Source organism: Lolium perenne, chromosome 3, assembly GCF_019359855.2.
Source record: "Lolium perenne isolate Kyuss_39 chromosome 3, Kyuss_2.0, whole genome shotgun sequence".
NCBI classification, from domain to species: domain Eukaryota; kingdom Viridiplantae; phylum Streptophyta; class Magnoliopsida; order Poales; family Poaceae; genus Lolium; species Lolium perenne.
The window spans coordinates 316,042,274-316,060,609 of NC_067246.2; positions in this window are offsets into that span (position 1 = coordinate 316,042,274).

The window sequence follows — 18,336 nt, forward strand, 5'->3', positions numbered from 1 at the left end:
AAAATGTAGTTCAACAAAAAAAAAACTCTAGTAGGCAAAGTCGCTAGCTCGCCATGAGACGATGCACTCCGCCAAAAAAATGTGACAAGCTAGTTTGCTATGGATCTTGCATTAACTCTGCTCGATAAAATGGTGGGCACAAAAGACAAGCTAAATCAAAAATAATGGTGGTAGAAAGATGTAAACTCTTCAATGTAAACTCTACTAAACAGGGCCAACTCCAAAACATGCCTCATATTATTTGTACTTCCTCCGGTCCATATTAACTGCCACTAAAATGGATGTATCTACAAATACATCCATTTGAGTGGCATGTATATGGATAGGAGTTGTAGATCAAGGAGTTGCGAGACAGTGGAGGAAATGAGGTGGGGAGGAGGAGGGTGACGACCAGACCCCCACCTCCACGGCACCGCATAAATAGAAGATAAAATATGTGAAACAGTGGAGGAAATGAGGTGGGGAGGAGGAGGGCGACGACCAGAACCGATAACAGTACTCCCCCCGGTCGAACTGCTCCTCATGTCGTGCAAGGTGAAAAAAGGGGTATTTTTTTCATTGACTTGATGGAGAAAAAAAATCTTCTTTTTAGCCCCAACGTCACCGCAGATCAGGTGACATGCACCTATTGCAAAAGTATAAAGATGTAGATGGTGACATTATAAAATTAAAATTGTTCCCTTTCTCATTAAGAGGAAGAGCTAAAGATTGGTTGCTATCTCTGCCTAAGAATAGTATTGATTCATGGACTAAATGCAAGGATGCTTTTATTGGTAGATATTATCCCCCTGCTAAAATTATATCTTTGAGGAGTAGTGATACGTCTCCGACGTATCGATAATTTCTTGTGTTCTATGCCACATTATTGATGATATCTACATGATTTATGCACACTTTATGTCATATTCGTGCATTTTCTGGAACTAACCTATTAACAAGATGCCGAAGTGCCAGTTGATGTTTTCAGCTGTTTTTGGTTTCAAAAATCCTAGTAACGAAATATTCTCGGAATTGGACGAAATCAATGCCCAGGGTCCTATTTTGCCACGAAGCTTCCAGAAGACCGAAGAGGAGACGAAGTGGGGCCACGAGGCGCCCAAACCCTAGGGCGGCGCGGCCTGCCCCTTGGCCGCGCCGACCTGTAGTGTGGGGCCCTCGTGTGGCCCCCTGACCTGCCCTTCCGCCTACTTAAAGCCTCCGTCGCGAAACCCCCAGTACCGAGAGCCACGATACGGAAAACCCACCGAGACGCCGCCGCCGCCAATCCCATCTCGGGGGATTCAGGAGATCGCCTCCGGCACCCTGCCGGAGAGGGGATTCATCTCCCGGAGGACTCTACGCCGCCATGGTCGCCTCCGGAGTGATGTGTGAGTAGTCTACCCCTGGACTATGGGTCCATAGCAGTAGCTAGATGGTTGTCTTCTCCCCATTGTGCTTAATTGTCGGATCTTGTGAGCTGCCTAACATGATCAAGATCATCTATCTGTAATTCTATATGTTGCGTTTGTTGGGATCCGATGAATAGAGAATACTTGTTATGTTGATTATCAAAGTTATGTCTATGTGTTGTTTATGATCTTGCATGCTCTCCGTTATTAGTAGATGCTCTGGCCAAGTTGATGCTAGTAACTCCAAGAGGGAGTATTTATGCTCGATAGTGGGTTCATGTCTCCGTGAATCTGGAGGGGTGACAAGAACCTCTAAGGTTATGGATGTGCTGTTGCCACTAGGGATAAAACATTGGTGCTATGTTTGAGGATGTAGTCACTGATTACATTACGCGCAATACTTAATGCAATTGTCTGTTGTTAGCAACTTAATACTGGAGGGGTTCGGATGATAACCTGAAGGTGGACTTTTTAGGCATAGATGCATGCTGGATAGCGGTCTATGTACTTTGTCGTAATACCCAATTAAATCTCACAATACTCATCATAATATGTATGTGCATGGTCATGCCCTCTTTATTTGTCAATTGCCCAACTGTAATTTGTTCACCCAACACGCTGTTTATCTTATGGGAGAGACACCTCTAGTGAACTGTGGACCCCGGTCCAATTCTCTATACTGAAATACAATCTACTGCAATACTGTTTTACTGTTTTCTGCAAACAATCATCTTCCACACAATACGGTTAATCCTTTGTTACAGCAAGCCGGTGAGATTGACAACCTCACTGTTTCGTTGGGGCAAAGTACTTTGGTTGTGTTGTGCAGGTTCCATGTTGGCGCCGGAATCTCTGGTGTTGCGCCGCACTACATCCCGCCGCCATCAACCTTCAACGTGCTTCTTGACTCCTACTGGTTCGATTAAACCTTGGTTTCTTACTGAGGGAAACTTGCCGCTGTGCGCATCACACCTTCCTCTTGGGGTTCCCAACGGACGTGTCAACCACACGCATCAAGCAAATTTCTGGCGCCGTTGCCGGGGAGATCAAGACACGCTGCAAGGGGAGTCTCCACTTCCCAATCTCTTTACTTTGTTTTTGTCTTGCTTAGTTTTATTTACTACTTTGTTTGCTGCACTAAATCAAAATACAAAAAAATTAGTTGCTAGTTTTACTTTATTTGCTATCTTGTTTACTATATCAAAAACACAAAAAATTAGTTACTCGCATTTACTTTATCTAGTTTGCTTTATTTACTACTGCTAAAATGGCCACCCCTGAAAATACTAAGTTGTGTGACTTCACAACCACAAATAATAATGATTTCTTATGCACACCTATTGCTCCACCTGCTACTACAGCAGAATTCTTTGAAATTAAACCTGCTTTACTGAATCTTGTTATGCGAGAGCAATTTTCTGGTGTTAGTTCTGATGATGCTGCTGCCCATCTTAATAATTTTGTTGAACTATGTGAAATGCAAAAATATAAAGATGTAGATGGTGAAATTATAAAATTAAAATTGTTCCCTTTCTCATTAAGAGGAAGAGCTAAAGATTGGTTGCTATCTCTGCCTAAGAATAGTATTGATTCATGGACTAAATGCAAGGATGCTTTTATTGGTAGATATTATCCCCCTGCTAAAATTATATCTTTGAGGAGTAGCATAATGAATTTTAAACAATTAGATACTGAACATGTTGCACAAGCATGGGAAAGAATGAAATCTCTGGTTAAAAATTGCCCAACCCATGGACTGACTACTTGGATGATCATCCAAACCTTTTATGCAGGACTGAATTTTTCTTCGTGGAATTTATTGGATTCAGCTGCTGGAGGTACCTTTATGTCCATCACTCTTGGTGAAGCAACAAAGCTTCTTGATAATATGATGATCAACTACTCTGAATGGCACACGGAAAGAGCTCCACAAGGTAAGAAGGTAAATTCTGTCGAAGAAACCTCTTCCTTGAGTGATAAGATTGATGCTATTATGTCTATGTTTGTGAATGATAGGACTAATGTTGATCCTAATAATGTTCCGTTAGCTTCATTGGTTGCCCAAGAAGAACATGTTGATGTAAACTTCATTAAAAATAATAATTTCAACAACAATGCTTACCGGAACAATTCTAGTAACAACTATAGGCCATATCCTTATAATAATGGCAACGGCTATGGTAATTCTTATGGGAATTCTTACGATAATAATAGGAACACACCCCCTGGACTTGAAGCTATGCTTAAAGAATTTATTAGTACACAAACCATAGTTTTAAAAACCGGACCGGACCACAGGTTGAACCGGAAAAAACCGGAACCGGTGCCTCCGCCGGTCTATTAAGCGCACAGGACCGTCCAGGCAAGTGACCCGGTGCAAACCGGCAGAACCGCGGTTCGACCGGTGGTTTCAGGAGAAAACCAGCTTGACAGATGGCCGGTCGAACCGCTGAAAATACTGCCTCGCGCGAAAAACGAAATGATGGTCCCAGGAATCGAACGTGCGTCTCCTGCTGTCGTGCACTCCTACCAATTCAGCTACCTTTTTGTTATGTATAGACTTGACACAGGATGGTTTTGTACATAATCAACACGCTAGCACCAAAAAATGGCGTAAGTTCATTTTGTACATGACCGGTACACGTGATGGGCTTCGTGTTCCAGCTTTGCACTCCATGGCATACATTGTGTGTTACCTGTTTGCTGGCTTCCCCTCAAAAATGAAAATAAGCTGTTCTACTTACTATGCTTTGCTTTGCATGCAAAATTGCATACATGTGTGTAGATACTTGGCTGCCTCGGACATGGTAAAGTCAAAAATTAGGTGCTCAGCTGCTCACTAATTTATTATGTTATTATGTGAAATGTTAGGAAAAATTGCAATTCTAAATTATTTTTGCACAAAACATTATTTTACAGCATTTATAAGTAATAACTATACAAATCTAAATCTTAAAAAACCAGACAGTGAACCGGTAAACCAGTGGTCCAACCGGTAAAAACCTGAACCAACAGCCTCACAGGTTCGGTCACCGGTCCGGTTTTTAAAACTATGACACAAACTGCCTTTAACAAATCTGTTGAAGAAAAGCTTGGGAAAATTGATATACTTGCTTCTAAAGTCGATAGTCTTGCTGCTGATGTTGATCTTTTGAAATCGAAAGTTATGCCTAATAGGGATATTGAAAATAAAATTGTTACTACAGCAAATGCCATCCAAGTTAGAATTAATGAGAATATAAGATTAATGGCTGAATTGCGTGCTAGGTGGGATAGAGAAGAAAATGAAAAACTAGCTAAAGAGAAGAATGTAGCTAAAGTTTGGACTATTACCACGACTAGTAATGCTAATGCTACACATGTTGCTGCACCTCCTACTATTAATAATAAAAGAATTGGTGTTAGCAATGTTTCCACTTCTAATGCAAAGCGCGAGAAGCTGCCCGAAACTGCTAAAACTCCCGAAACTGCTAAAACTGCTGAAACTGCCTGTGATAAAGCTGCTGAAATTTTTTCCAACATTGGGGATGATGATCCCATTGCTTTAGATTATAATGGTTTGAATTTTGATGATTGCCACATCTCTGAAGTTATAAAGTTCTTGCAAAAACTTGCTAAAAGTCCTAATGCTAGTGCTATAAATTTGGCTTTCACGCAACATATTACAAATGCTCTCATAAAAGCTAGAGAAGAGAAACTAGAGAGTGAAGCCTCTATTCCTAGAAAGCTAGAGGATGGTTGGGAGCCCATCATTAAGATGAAGGTTAAAGATTTTGATTGTAATGCTTTATGTGATCTTGGTGCAAGTATTTCTGTTATGCCTAAGAAAATTTATAATATGCTTGACTTGCCACCGCTGAAAAATTGTTATTTGGATGTTAATCTTGCTGATCATTCTACAAAGAAACCTTTGGGGAAAGTTGATAATGTTCGCATTACCGTTAACAATAACCTTGTCCCCGTTGATTTTGTTGTCTTGGATATTGAATGCAATGCATCCTGTCCCATTATATTGGGAAGACCTTTTTTTCGAACTGTTGGTGCTATCATTGATATGAAGGAAGGTAATATAAAATATCAATTTCGTCTCAAGAAAGGTATGGAACACTTCCCTAGAAGGAGAATGAAGTTACCTTTTGATTCTATTATTAGAACAAATTATGATGTTGACACTTCGTCTCTTGATAATACTTGATACACACTTTCTGCGCCTAGCTGAAAGGCGTTAAAGAAAAGCGCTTATGGGAGACAACCCATGTTTTTACTACAGTACCTTGTTTTTATTTTGTGTATTGGAAGTTGTTTACTACTGTAGCAACCTCTCCTTATCTTAGTTTAGTGTTTTGTTGTGCCAAGTAAAGTCGTTGATAGTAAAGTTCATACTAGATTTGGATTACTGCGCAGAAACAGATTTCTTTGCTGTCACGAATCTGGGAAAAATTCTCTGTAGGTAACTCAGAAAATTATGCCAATTTACGTGAGTGATCCTCAGATATGTACGCAACTTTCATTCAATTTGAGCATTTTCATTTGAGCAAGTCTGGTGCCTCGATAAAATTCGTCAATACGAACTGTTCTGTTTTGACAGATTCTGCCTTTTATTTCGCATTGCCTCTTTTGCTATGTTGGATGAATTTCTTTGATCCATTAATGTCCAGTAGCTTTATGCAATGTCCAGAAGTGTTAAAAATTATTGTGTCACCTCTGAACATGTTAATTTTTATTGTCCACTAACCCTCTAATGAGTTGTTCTAAGTTTGGTGTGGAGGAAGTTTTCAAGGATCAAGAGAGGGAGATGATACAACATGATCAAGGAGAGTGAAAGCTCTAAGCTTGGGGATGCCCCGGTGGTTCACCCCTGCATATATCAAGAAGACTCAAGCGTCTAAGCTTGGGGATGCCCAAGGCATCCCCTTCTTCATCGACAACATTATCAGGTTCCTCCCCTGAAACTATATTTTTATTCCATCACATCTTATGTGCTTTTCTTGGAGCGTCGGTTTGTTTTTGTTTTTGTTTTGTTTGAATAAAATGGATCCTAGCATTCACTTTATGGGAGAGAGACACGCTCCGCTGTAGCATATGGACAAGTATGTCCTTAGGATCTACTCATAGAATTCATGGCGAAGTTTCTTCTTCGTTAAATTGTTATATGGTTGGAATTGGAAAATGATACATGTAGTAAATTGCTAAAATGTCTTGGATAATGTGATACTTGGCAATTGTTGTGCTCATGTTTAAGCTCTTGCATCATACACTTTGCACCCATTAATGAAGAAATACATAGAGCATGCTAAAATTTGGTTTGCATATTTGGTCTCTCTAAGGTCTAGATAATTTCTAGTATTGAGTTTGAACAACAAGGAAGACGGTGTAGATTCTTATAATGTTTACAATATGTCTTTTATGTGAGTTTTGCTACACCGGTTCATCCTTGTGTTTGTTTCAAATAACCTTGCTAGCCTAAACCTTGTATCGAGAGGGATTACTTCTCATGCATCCAAAATCCTTGAGCCAACCACTATGCCATTTGTGTCCACCATACCTACCTACTACATGGTATTTCTCCGCCATTCCAAAGTAAATTGCTTGAGTACTACCTTTAAAATTCCATCATTCACCTTTACAATATATAGCTCATGGGACAAATAGCTTAAAAACTATTGTGGTATTGAATATGTACTTATGCACTTTATCTCTTATTAAGTTGCTTGTTGTGCGATAACCATGTTTCTGGGGACGCCATCAACTATTCTTTGTTGAATATCATGTGAGTTGCTATGCATGTTCGTCTTGTCTGAAGTAAGAGAGATCTACCACCCTATGGTTAAGCATGCATATTGTTAGAGAAGAACATTGGGCCGCTAACTAAAGCCATGATCCATGGTGGAAGTTTCAGTTTTGGACATATATCCTCAATCTCATATGAGAAAATTATTAATTGTTGTTACATGCTTATGCATAAAAGAGGAGTCCATTATCTGTTGTCTATGTTGTCCCGGTATGGATGTCTAAGTTGAGAATAATCAATAGCGAGAAATCCAATGCGAGCTTTCTCCTTAGACCTTTGTACAGGCGGCATAGAGGTACCCCGTTGTGACACTTGGTTAAAACATGTGCATTGCGATGATCCGGTAGTCCAAGCTAATTAGGACAAGGTGCGGGCACTATTAGTATACTATGCATGAGGCTTCCAACTTGTAAGATATAATTTACATGATACATATGCTTTATTACTACCGTTGACAAATTTTTTTCATGTTTTCAAAATCAAAGCTCTAGCACAAATATAGCAATCGATGCTTTCCTCTTTGGAGGACCATTCTTTTACTTTTATTGTTGAGTCAGTTCACCTATTCCTCTCCACCTCAAGAAGCAAACACTTGTGTGAACTGTGCATTGATTCCTACATACTTGCATATTGCACTTATTATATTACTCTATGTTGACAATATCCATGAGATATACATGTTACAAGTTGAAAGCAACCGCTGAAACTTAATATTCCTTTGTGTTGCTTCAATGCTTTTACTATGAATTATTGCTTTATGAGTTAACTCTTATGCAAGACTTATTGATGCTTGTCTTGAAGTACTATTCATGAAAAGTCTTTGCTTTATGATTCACTTGTTTACTCATGTCATATACATTGTTTTGATCGTTGCATTCACTACATATGCTTTACAAATAGTATGATCAAGGTTATGATGGCATGTCACTCCAGAAATTATCTTTGTTATCGTTTTACCTGCTCGGGACGAGCAGAACTAAGCTTGGGGATGCTGATACGTCTCCGACGTATCTATAATTTCTTGTGTTCTATGCCACATTATTGATGATATCTACATGATTTATGCACACTTTATGTCATATTCGTGCATTTTCTGGAACTAACCTATTAACAAGATGCCGAAGTGCTAGTTGTTGTTTTCTGCTGTTTTTGGTTTCAGAAATCCTAGTAACGAAATATTCTCGGAATTGGACAAAATCAACGCCCAGGGTCCTATTTTGCCACGAAGCTTCCAGAAGACCGAAGAGGAGACGAAGTGGGGCCACGAGGCGCCCAAACCCTAGGGCGGCGCGGCCTGCCCCTTGGCCGCGCCGACCTGTAGTGTGGGGCCCTCGTGTGGCCCCCTGACCTGCCCTTCCGCCTACTTAAAGCCTCTGTCGCGAAACCCCCAGTACCGAGAGCCACGATACGGAAAACCTTACTGAGACGCCGCTGCCGCCAATCCCATCTCGGGGGATTCAGGAGATCGCCTCCGGCACCCTGCCGGAGAGGGGATTCATCTCCCGGAGGACTCTACGCCGCCATGGTCGCCTCCGGAGTGATGTGTGAGTAGTCTACCCCTGGACTATGGGTCCATAGCAGTAGCTAGATGGTTGTCTTCTCCCCATTGTGCTTAATTGTCGGATCTTGTGAGCTGCCTAACATGATCAAGATCATCTATCTGTAATTCTATATGTTGCGTTTGTTGGGATCCGATGAATAGAGAATACTTGTTATGTTGATTATCAAAGTTATGTCTATGTGTTGTTTATGATCTTGCATGCTCTCCGTTATTAGTAGATGCTCTGGCCAAGTTGATGCTAGTAACTCCAAGAGGGAGTATTTATGCTCGATAGTGGGTTCATGTCTCCGTGAATCTGGAGGGGTGACAAGAACCTCTAAGGTTATGGATGTGCTGTTGCCACTAGGGATAAAACATTGGTGCTATGTTTGAGGATGTAGTCACTGATTACATTACGCGCAATACTTAATGCAATTGTCTGTTGTTAGCAACTTAATACTGGAGGGGGTTCGGATGATAACCTGAAGGTGGACTTTTTAGGCATAGATGCATGCTGGATAGCGGTCTATGTACTTTGTCGTAATGCCCAATTAAATCTCACAATACTCATCATAATATGTATGTGCATGGTCATGCCCTCTTTATTTGTCAATTGCCCAACTGTAATTTGTTCACCCAACACGCTGTTTATCTTATGGGAGAGACACCTCTAGTGAACTGTGGACCCCGGTCCAATTCTCTATACTGAAATACAATCATCTTGCAATCTTGTTTCTTGTTTTACGCAAACAATCATCTTCCACACAATACGGTTAATCCTTTGTTACAGCAAGCCGGTGAGATTGACAACCTCACTGTTTCGTTGGGGCAAAGTACTTTGGTTGTGTTGTGCAGGTTCCACGTTGGCGCCGGAATCTCTGGTGTTGCGCCGCACTACATCCCGCCGCCATCAACCTTCAACGTGCTTCTTGACTCCTACTGGTTTGATTAAACCTTGGTTTCTTACTGAGGGAAACTTGCCGCTGTGCGCATCACACCTTCCTCTTGGGGTTCCCAACGGACGTGTCAACCACACGCATCAAGTAGCATAATGAATTTTAAACAATTGGATAATGATCATGTTGCACAAGCATGGGAAAGAATGAAATCTTTGGTTAAAAATTGCCCAACCCATGGACTGACTACTTGGATGATCATCCAAACCTTTTATGCAGGACTGAATTTTTCTTCGTGGAACCTATTGGATTCAGCTGCTGGAGGTACCTTTATGTCCATCACTCTTGGTGAAGCAACAAAGCTTCTTGATAATATGATGATAAATTACTCTGAATGGCACACGGAAAGAGCTCCACAAGGTAAGAAGGTAAATTCTGTCGAAGAAACCTCTTCCTTGAGTGATAAGATTGATGCTATTATGTCTATGCTTGTGAATGATAGGACTAATGTTGATCCTAATAATGTTCCGTTAGCTTCATTGGTTGCTCAAGAAGAATATGTTGATGTAAACTTCATTAAAAATAATAATTTCAACAACAATGCTTACCGGAACAATTCTAGTAACAACTATAGGCCATATCCTTATAATAATGGCAACGGCTATGGTAATTCTTATGGGAATTCTTACAACAATAATAGGAACACACCCCCTGGACTTGAAGCCATGCTTAAAGAATTTATTAGTACACAAACTGCTTTCAACAAATCTGTTGAAGAAAAGCTTGGGAAAATTGATATACTTGCTTCTAAAGTCGATAGTCTTGCTGCTGATGTTGATCTTTTGAAATCGAAAGTTATGCCTAATGAAAATCTTAATAATAAAATTGTTACTACAGCAAATGCCATCCAAGTTATAATTAATGAGAATATAAGATTGATGGCCGAATTGCGTGCTAGGTGGGAAAGAGAAGAAAATGAAAAAGAAGATAATATAGCTAAAGTTTGGACTATTACCACCACTAGCAATGCTAATGCTACACATGTTGCTGCACCTCCTACTATTAATAATAAAATAATTGGTGTTGGCAATGTTTCCACTTCTAATGCAAAGCGCGAAAAACTGCACTGCTTTAAAACCGCTAAACCGCCCTTTGTGATAAAACTGCTGAAATTTTTTCCAACATTGGGGATGATGATCCCATTGCTTTAGATTATAATGGTTTGGATTTTGATGATTGCCACATCTCTGAAGTTATAAAGTTCTTACAAAAACTTGCTAAGAGTCCTAATGCTAGTGCTATAAACTTGGCTTTCACAAAACATATTACACATGCTCTCATAAAAGCTAGAGAAGAGAAACTAGAACGCGAAGCTTCTATTCCTAGGAAGCTAGAGGATGGTTGGGAGCCCATCATTAAGATGAAGGTCAATGATTTTGATTGTAATGCTTTATGTGATCTTGGTGCAAGTATTTCTGTTATGCCTAAGAAAATTTATAATATGCTTGACTTGCCACCGCTGAAAAATTGTTATTTGGATGTTAATCTTGCTGATCATTCTACAAAGAAACCTTTGGGGAAAGTTGATAATGTTTGCATTACCGTTAACAATAACCTTGTCCCCGTTGATTTTGTTGTCTTGGATATTGAATGCAATGCATCTTGTCCCATTATATTGGGAAGACCTTTTCTTCGAACTGTTGGTGCTATCATTGATATGAAGGAAGGTAATATTAAATATCAATTTCCTCTCAAGAAAGGTATGGAACACTTCCCTAGAAAGAGAATGAAGTTACCTTTTGATTCTATTATTAGAACAAATTATGATGTTGACACTTCGTCTCTTGATAATACTTGATACACACTTTCTGCGCCTAGCTGAAAGGCGTTAAAGAAAAGCGCTTATGGGAGACAACCCATGTTTTTACTACAGTACTTTGTTTTATATTTGTGTCTTGGAAGTTGTTTACTACTGTAGCAACCTCTCCTTATCTTATTTTTGTGCATTGTTGTGCCAAGTAAAGTCGTTGATAGTAAGGTTCATACTAGATTTGGATTACTGCGCAGAATCAGATTTCTTTGCTGTCACGAATCTGGGAAAAATTCTCTGTAGGTAACTCAGAAAATTATGCCAATTTACGTGAGTGATCCTCAGATATGTACGCAACTTTCATTCAATTTGAGCATTTTCATTTGAGCAAGTCTGGTGCCTCAATAAAATTCGTCATTACGAACTGTTCTGTTTTTGATAGATTCTGCCTTTTATTTCGCATTGCGTGTTTTGATATGTTCGATGGATTTTTTGATTCCGTTGACTTTCAGTAGCTTTGTGCAATGTCCAGAAGTGTTAAGAATGATTATGTCACCTCTGAACATGTATATTTTGATTGTGCACTAACCCTCTAATGAGTTGTTTCGAGTTTGGTGTGAAGGACGTTTTCAAGGATCAAGAGAGGAGGATGATACAATATGATCAAGAAGAGTGAAAGCTCTAAGCTTGGGGATGCCCCGGTGGTTCACCCCTGCATATATCAAGAAGACTCAAGCGTCTAAGCTTGGGGATGCCCAAGGCATCCCCTTCTTCATCGACAACATTATCAGGTTCCTCCCCTGAAACTATATTTTTATTCCGTCACATCTTATGTGCTTTGCTTGGAGCGTCGGTTTGTTTTTGTTTTTTGTTTTGTTTGAATAAAATGGATCCTAGCATTCTTTGTGTGGGAGAGAGACACGCTCCGCTGTTGCATACGGACAAATATGTCCTTAGGCTTTACTCATAATATTCATGGCGAAGTTTCTTCTTCGTTAAATTGTTGTATGGTTGGAATTGGAAAATACTACATGTAGTAATTTGCTAAAATGTCTTGGATAATGTGATACTTGGCAATTGTTGTGCTCATGTTTAAGCTCTTGCATCATATACTTTGCACCCATTAATGAAGAAATACATAGAGCATGTTAAAATTTGGTTTGCATATTTGGTCTCTCTAAAGTCTAGATAATTTCTAGTATTGAGTTTGAACAACAAGGAAGACGGTGTAGAGTCTTATAATGTTTACAATATGTCTTTTATGTGAGTTTTGCTGCACCGGTTCATCCTTGTGTTTGTTTCAAATAACCTTGCTAGCCTAAACCTTGTATCGAGAGGGAATACTTCTCATGCATCCAAAATACTTGAGCCAACCACTATGCCATTTGTGTCCACCATACCTACCTACTACATGGTATTTCTCCGCCATTCCAAAGTAAATTGCTTGAGTGCTACCTTTAAACAATTCAAAATTTATTACCTCTGATTTGTCTCAATGTTTTATAGCTCATGAGGAAGTATGTGGTGTTTATCTTTCAATCTTGTTGGGCAACTTTCACCAATGGACTAGTGGCTTCATCCGCTTATCCAATAATTTTGCAAAAAGAGCTGGCAATGGGATTCCCAGTCCCAAATTAATTAATAAAAATAGACACTCCTCCATGGTATGTGATTGTTGGACGGCACCCGAAGGATTCGGTTAGCCATGGCTTGAGAAAGCAAAGGTGGGGAGGAGTGTCATCATAATAAAACTAAAATAAAAAGGCACTCCTTCATGGTATGAGATTGTTGGCAGGCACCCGAAGGATTCGGTTAGCCATGGTTTGTGAAAGAAAGGTTGGAAGGAGTGCCACACAAAAATAAAATGGGAGCCGCTCTTTGAAGGTTTGTCTGGCAAGAGGGTTAGAGTACCCACTACCATTCGTTGACAACAACAAACACCTCTCAAAACTTTACTTTTATGATCTCTATATGTTTTCAAAATCAAAGCTCTAGCACAAATATAGAAATCGATGCTTTCCTCTTTGAAGGACCATTCTTTTACTTTTATGTAGAGTCAGTTCACCTATTTCTCTCCACCTCAAGAAGCAAACACTTGTGTGAACTGTGCATTGATTCCTACATACTTGCATATTGCATTTGTTATATTACTCTATGTTGACAATATCCATGAGATATACATGTTATAAGTTGAAAGCAACCGCTGAAACTTCATCTTCCTTTGTGTTGCTTCAATACCTTTACTTTGAATTATTGCTTTATGAGTTAACTCTTATGCAAGACTTATTGATGCTTGTCTTGAAGTACTATTCATGAAAAGTCTTTGCTTTATGATTCATTTGTTTACTCATGTCATATACATTGTTTTTGATCGCTACATTCATTACATATGCTTACAATAGTATGATCAAGGTTATGATGGCATGTCACTCCAGAAATTATCTTTGTTTATCGTTTACCTGCTCGGGACGAGCAGGAACTAAGCTTGGGGATGCTGATACGTCTCCGACGTATCGATAATTTCTTATGTTCCATGCCACATTATTGATGATATCTACATGTTTTATGCATACTTTATGTCATATTTATGCATTTTCTGGAACTAACCTATTAACAAGATGCCGAAGAGCAAGTTGCTGTTTTCTGCTGTTTTTGGTTTCAGAAATCCTAGTAAGGAAATATTCTCGGAATTGGACGAAATCAACGCCCAGGGTCCTATTTTGCCACGAAGCTTCCAGAAGACCGAAGAGTCAACGAAGTGGGGCCACAAGGTGGCAAGGAGGTAGGGCGGCGCGGCCCCACCCTTGGCCGCGCCGACCTGTCTCCTGGGCCCCTCGCGACGCCCCCTAACCTACCCTTCCGCCTACAAATAGCCTTCGTCGCGAAACCCCCAGTACCGAGAGCCACGATACGGAAATACTTCCAGAGACGCCGCCGCCGCCAATCCCATCTCGAGGGATTCAGGAGATCGCCTCCGGCACCCTGCCGGAGTGGGGATCATCTCCCGGAGGACTCTACGCCGCCATGGTCGCCTCCAGAGTGATGTGTGAGTAGTCTACCCCTGGACTATGGGTCCATAGCAGTAGCTAGATGGTTGTCTTCTCCTCATTGTGCTTAATTGTCGGGTCTTGTGAGCTGCCGAACATGATCAAGATCATCTATTTGTAATGCTATATGTTGTGTTTGTTGGGATCCGATGAATAGAGAATACCATGTTATGTTGATTATCAATTTATATCTATGTGTTGTTTATGATCTTGCATGCTCTCCGTTATTAGTAGAGGCTCTGGCCAAGTTTTTGCTAGTAACTCCAAGAGGGAGTATTTATGCTCGATAGTGGGTTCATGTCTCCGTGAATCTGGGGGAGTGACAGAAACCTCTAAGGTTATGGATGTGCTGTTGCCACTAGGGATAAAACATTGATGCTATGTCCGAGGATCTAGTTATTGATTACATTACGCGCAATACTTAATGCAATTGTCTGTTGTTTGCAACTTAATACTGGAGGGGGTTCGGATGATAACCTGAAGGTGGACTTTTTAGGCATAGATGCATGCTGGATAGCGGTCTATGTACTTTGTCGTAATGCCCAATTAAATCTCACAATACTCATCATAATATGTATGTGCATGGTCATGCCCTCTTTATTTGTCAATTGCCCAACTGTAATTTGTTCACCCAACATGCTATTTATCTTATGGGAGAGACATCTCTAGTGAACTGTGGACCCCGGTCCAATTCTCTATACTGAAATACAATCTACTGCAATACTTGTTCTACTGTTTTCTGCAAACAATCATCTTCCACACTATACATCTAATCCTTTGTTACAGCAAGCCAGTGAGATTGACAACCTCGCTGTTTCGTTGGGGCAAAGTACTTGGTTTGTGTTGTGCAGGTTCCACGTTGGCGCCGAAATCCCTGGTGTTGCGCCGCACTACATCTCGCCGCCATCAACCTTCAACGTGCTTCTTGACTCCTATTGGTTCGATAAACCTTGGTTCTTACTGAGGGAAACTTGCCGCTGTGCTCATCACACCTTCCTCTTGGGGTTCCCAACGGACGCGTGTCGAACAAAAAGACAATACGTCAATCACGCGCATCATCAATCATGAAGAGAAGTGGTTTTGGGTTTCAAATTAAACATGGAAATTTCAAAAACCTCTTAAAAAATTCATTTTAGAGTGACTAAGAAGGATGCAGGCTTCCCTTTTCATTTTCATGTCTTAAACTTGTTTAAATCTTGGTTAAACCTAGGATTTGACCAAGATTCAAATGGGCATAAAAATTCAAAAAAAAAAATGAAAAACCAAGGTCGTCTTATGTCATATAGTAAGCATTCAATTAAGATGATAAAAAAGGTCTAGACATATTCAAACAAGAAAAATCATGTATCTTCCCCCTAACCCTAAACTCTGTTTCACGAAGTCAAGCATGAAGATATGTGGTTTTTGGTTTCGAACATGGAAATTTCAAAAACCCTCCCAAGAGCTTCATTTCGGAGTGACTAAGAAGCATACATGCTTACATTTTAATATTCATGTTTTAAACTTATTCAAATCTTGGTGAAACCTAGAATTTGACCAAGATTCAAATGGGTATACAAATTTTAGAAAAAAATAAAAAAAATGAAAAAACAAGGCACATAGTCTTCTTATGTCATATAGTAAGCATTCAATTAAGTTGATACACAAGGTCTAGACATATTCAAACCAAGAAAATCATGTATCTACCCCATACCCCTAGCTAAACTCTGTCTTATGAAGTCAAGCATGCATGAAGAGAAGTCGTTTTGGTTTCAAACATGGAAATTTAAAAAACCTCCCAAAAGCTTCATTTTGGAGTGACTAAGAAGGATATATGCTTAATTTTTCATATTCATGTTTTAAACTTGTTTAAATCATGGTCAAACCTAGGATTTGACCAAGATACAAATAGGCATTAAAAATAAAATAAATCAAAAACCTAGGCACATAGTCTTCTTATGTCATATAGTAAGCATTCTCAATTAAGTTGATTTTAGAGTGACTAAGAAGGATGCAGTCTTCCCTTTTCATTTTCATGTTTTAAACTTGTTTAAAACTTGGTCAAACCTAGGATTTGACCAAAAGATTCAAATGGGCATAAAATTTCAGAAAAAAATCAAAAGAATGAAAAAACAAAGGACATAACATTCTTATGTCATATATATATAGTAAGCATTCAAGTTGATAAACAAGGTCTAGACTTATTCAAACCAGAAAAAATCACGTATATATCTAACCCTAACCCTAAACTCTGTCTTATGATGAAGTCAAGCATGCACATGAAGAGAAGTGGTTTTTGGTTTCAAACATGGAAATTTTAAAACCCCACCAAGAGCTACATTTTGGAGTGACTAAGAAGGGTAGATGCTTAATTTTTCATATTCATGATTTAAACTGGTCAAACCTAGGATTTTACCAAGATTCAAATAGGCATAAAAATTCAAAATAAATCAAAATGAATGAAAAACAGGGCACATAGTCTTTTTATGTCATATAGTAAGCATTCAATTAAGTTGATTTTAGAGTGACTAAGAAGGATGGAGGTTTCCCTTTTCATTTTCATGTTTTAAACTTGTTTAAATCTTGGTCAAACCTAGGATTTGACCAAAAGATTCAAATGGGCATAAAATTTCAGAAAAAAATCAAAAGAATGAAAAAACAAAGGACATAGCATTCTTATGTCATATATACAGTAAGAGCATTCAAGTTGATAAACAAGGTCTAGACATATTCAAACCAGAAAATCATGTATATATCTACCCCTAACCCTAAACTTTGTCTTATGAAGTCAAGCATGCATGAAGAGAAGTGGTTTTTGGTTTCAAACATGGAAATTTCAAAAACCCTCCCAAGAGCTTCATTTTGGAGTGAATAAGAAGGATATATGCTTAATTTTTCATATTCACGTTTTAAACTTGTTTAAATCATGGTCAAACCTAGGATTTTACCAAGATTCAAATGGGCATAAAATTAAAAAAAAACAATAAAATGAAAAACCAATGCACATAGTCTTCTTATGTCATATAGTAAGCATTCAATTAAGTTGATAAACAAGGTCTAGACATATTCAAACTAGAAAAATCAAGTATCTACCCCCTAACCATAAATATTGTCTTATGAAGTCAAGCATGAAAAGAAGTGAGCCTAGCTCACTTGGTTAGGGAAGTGGATGTACAACCCATGCAGCCACCCAGGTTCAAATCTTCAGGGATGCGAAAATTTGGGTTCTTATTATTTTTTTAAAAAATCACTGTAGGGGTTTCCCCTACCGTATTCCTTTCAAAAAAAAGTCAAGCATGAAGAGAAGTGGTTTTTGGTTTCAAGCATGGAAATTTCAAAAACCCTCCCAAGAGCTACATTTGGGAGTGACTAAGAAGTATATATGCTTAATTTTTCATATTCATGTTTTAAACTTGTTTAAATACATGAAAAACCAAGGCACATAGTCTTCGTAATTATGTCATATAGTAAGCATTCAATTAAGTTGATAAACAAGGTCTAGACATATCCAAACAAGAAAAATCATGTATCTACCCCCTAACCCTAAACTCTATTTCACGAAGTCAAGCATGAAGATATGTGGTTTTTGGTTTCGAACATGGAAATTTCAAAAACCCTCCCAATAGCTTCATTTTGAAGTGACTAAGAAGCATACATGCTTACATTTTCATATTCATGTTTTAAACTTATTCAAATCTTGGTGAAACCTAGAATTTGACCAAGATTCAAATGGGTATACAAATTTTAGAAAAAAATTAAAAAAATGAAAAAACAAGGCACATAGTCTTCTTATGTCATATAGTAAGCATTCAATTAAGTTGATAAACAAGGTCTAGACATATTCAAACCGGGAAAATCATGTATCTACCCCATACCCCTAGCTAA